Consider the following 3,710-nt stretch of genomic DNA (forward strand, 5'->3'; position numbering starts at 1 on the left):
TGCGGGGCGGCGGCGGCGGCTTCTCCGGCGATGGTGGCGGCGAAAACGGAGGGGAGGGGGCTATATATAGGTAGGAGGGGGGCTAGAGGGCTTGGGGAAGGGGCAAAGCCCGAGGCGGCGGCGGCTTCGTGCTCCCGGCGGACTCCGACGGCGTGGGGAAGAAGGAGAGCACGGGCGGCGGCCTGGCTTCGGCTGGGCCTCGGCCCAGTCGGGCAAGCGCGTATATATATATATTTTTTTAAATATGTTCCACGGAAAATATTGCGTAGAAAAATATATAAAAATCAGAAAAATACGAAATAAATTTTCCCCGTCTAGTGAGAAAATCTAGAATAAGGTGAACATTTTTAAAATCAAAAATAAATATTTTGAAAACATGCATATTTTTTAAATGCAATAAAATTGAGAATAAAATCCAATAAATTCCAAATAATGTTTTTAACATTTTTCCTCCAGTATTTCAATGTTTTTGGAGAAGTCATATTTTCTCCTCCGGAGAGAAAAATAATCAAAAACCAAAATCCTCGTTGGAAAATCAAATAAGAAAATTCAAGAAAATCCCCAACTCTCTCCGAGGGTCCTTGAGTTTCTTAGGATTTATCGAGGATTTGTCAAAATGCACAAAACATGATATGCAAATGATGATCTATGTATAACATTCCAAATTGAAAATTTGGGATGTTACAACACATCACTATAAGCCTTGCAAGCATTGTGACTAATGACTTAGTTGCGGGATGATGTATTACGGAACGAGTAAAGAGACTTGCCGGTAACGAGATTGAACTCGGTATCGAGATACCGACGATCGAATCTCGGGCAAGTAACATACCGATGACAAAGGGAACAACTTATGTTGTTATGCGGTTTGACCGATAAAGATCTTCGTAGAATATGTGGGAACCAATATGAGCATCCAGGTTCCGCTATTGGTTATTGACCGGAGAGGTGTCTCGGTCATGTCTACATAGTTCTCGAACCCGTAGGGTCCGCACGCTTAACGTTACGATGACAGTTATATTATGAGTTTATATGTTTTGATGTACCGAAGGTTGTTCGGAGTCCCGGATGTGATCACGGACATGACGAGGAGTCACGAAATGGTCGAGACATAAAGATTGATATATTGGAAGCCTGTGTTTGGACATCGGAAGTGTTCCGGGTGAAATCGGGATTTTTCCGGAGTACCGGGAGGTTACCGGAACCCCCCGGTAAACTAATGGGCCTTATTGGGCCTAGGTGGAAGAGAGGAGAGGAGGCTAGGGCAGGGCCGCGGCCCCCTTCCCCCCAGTCCGAATAGGACAAGGAGAAGGGGGCGGCGCCCCCCCTTCCTTCCTCCCCTCCACCTCTTCCCCCTTCCACTCCTAGTCTAACATGGAAAAAGGGGGGAGTCCTACTCCCGGTAGGAGTTGGACTCCTCCTGGCGCGCCACACCTCCTAGGCCGGCGGCCTCCCCCTTGCACCTTTATATACGGGGGCAGGGGGCACCTCTAGACACACAATTGATGAACGATCTTTTAGCCGTGTGCGGTGCCCCCCTCCACCATATTACACCTCGATAATATCGTTGCGGAGCTTAGGCGAAGCCCTGCGTCGGTAGAACATCATCATCGTCACCACGCCGTCGTGCTGACGAAACTCTCCCTCAACACTCGGCTGGATCGGAGTTCGAGGGACGTCATCGAGCTGAACGTGTGCTGAACTCGGAGGTGCCGTGCGTTCGGTACTTGATCGGTCGGATCGTGAAGATGTACGACTACATCAACCGCGTTGTGTTAACGCTTCCGCTTTCGGTCTACGAGGGTACGTGGACAACACTCTCCCCTCTCGTTGCTATGCATCACCATGATCTTGCGTGTGCGTAGGAAATTTTTGAAATTACTACGTTCCCCTACATCTCCTAGGTGGTCTCAACCTGCCCTGTCGCTCCGCCACAAAGTAACATTCGGGGGCCGTCAGGAACCCAGGCCCACCTCTACCGGGATGGAGCCACCTGTCCTTTCAGCCCCCTCATCAGAATCACTTGCGGGTACTCAACGAGCCGACCCGACTTTAGTCACCACATGTGTCATTTATATAAAGTATATAGTATATACCCGTGATCACCTCCCGAAGTGATCACGGCTCAGTACTATAGCATGGCAGACGGACAAGAGTGTAGGGCCATTGATGGAACACTAGCATCCTATACTAAACAGTAGGATAGCAGGTAAGGGTAACAACTGTAGCAACAATGACAGGCTATGCATCAGGATAGGATTAACGGAAAGCAGTAACATACTACACTACTCTAATGCAAGCAGTATAGAGAAGAATAGGCGATATCTGGTGATCAAGGGGGGGGGGGCTTGCCTGGTTGCTCAGACAAGAAGGAGGGGTCATCGGTGACGTAGTCGACCATAGGGGCATCAGCATCGTCACGGGGTCTACCAAAGAGAAGAGGGGGAGAAACAGTAAATACATAGCAAGCAAGTGCATAACAGGACAACAGGCAGAGCTAGACGTGTTCTAACGCGGTATGAGGTGATAACGGTGAAGGGGGGGGAACATCCGGGAAAGTATCCCCAATGTTTCACGTTTTCGAACAGATGAACCGGAGGGGAAAATTGTGTGTTCGCTATGCTAGGGATGTGTGGCGGACGAACGGGCTACGTATTCGGATTCGTCTCGCCGTTCTGAGCAACTTTCATGTACAAAGTATTTTCATCCGACTTATAGATTATTTTATATGATTTTTCAAAGTTTCTAAACATTTTCTGAAATTCCTGGAATTAAATTAATTCGAAATAAATTAAACACTAAATGCTATGGGTACACAGAAGTGTACCCAGAGATGTTCATGTGTGGCTGACAAGGGGGCCCAGTTGACTGGGTCAACTGCCCAGTCGGCGGAGGCTGACTGGTGGGGCCAGGGGGCTGAGTCAGCATGTACAGTCAGCAATTGACCAGTCAACGTTGACTGGTCAACAGGGTCAGCGGGGCCCACATGTCATTGACTCCTACCTTTTAACAGGGTCTTGTTTTAATTTAATTTATCCTAATTAGTAGGTGGGGCCCTACTGTTAGTGTCTATTAGAGGTTAGTTAGTTTGACTAATTAGATTAGTTCCTAATCTAATCTGCTGGGGCCCGCGTGTCGGTGGCACGTGCTGCTCACGCACGAGCACACCCAGAGGTAGGGCGCCGGCGGTTGGCGAACGTGGCCTACGGCCAGGGCAGAGGGGCTCCGGGAAGCGAGAGCAGCGGCGGCTGGAGCCGTCACGGGCGGGGCCAGCGGTAGGCAACACGGCCAGGCGGCACGGGCGGAGGCGGGGGCCCGACGGGAGCGGCGGCGGTGGGCGCGCACAGGGATGGCGCGCGGGTCTGCGGGGAGTGAGCGCGGCCACGGCGTTGGGACGGACGGGGCCCGACGGGGAGCTCACCCCCGTTGAAGAGAACAGGGCGGCGAGGCGCGGGGAGGACCGACGAAGGAGAGGCGGGGATGGGGTAGTCCAGCGCGGCGGGGGTGAGGACGACGCAGTCCGGCTGGGATATCCAGGGCGACGGCGTCGGAGCCGAGCCGGTGTGGTGGCTCCGGCTTCGAGCGGCGGGGCGGCGTCGGGCGTCGAGTGCGCGGTCTGTGCGGCGAGGGGAGTCGTCGAGGGAGAGGGGACGGGGTCACGAGGACGAGGGCGGGGGCCGGCGAGGCGGCACCAGGCGATGGCCATGGGG

The sequence above is a fragment of the Triticum aestivum genome, chromosome 7D (assembly GCF_018294505.1).
Source record: "Triticum aestivum cultivar Chinese Spring chromosome 7D, IWGSC CS RefSeq v2.1, whole genome shotgun sequence".
Taxonomy (NCBI): Eukaryota; Viridiplantae; Streptophyta; class Magnoliopsida; order Poales; family Poaceae; genus Triticum; species Triticum aestivum.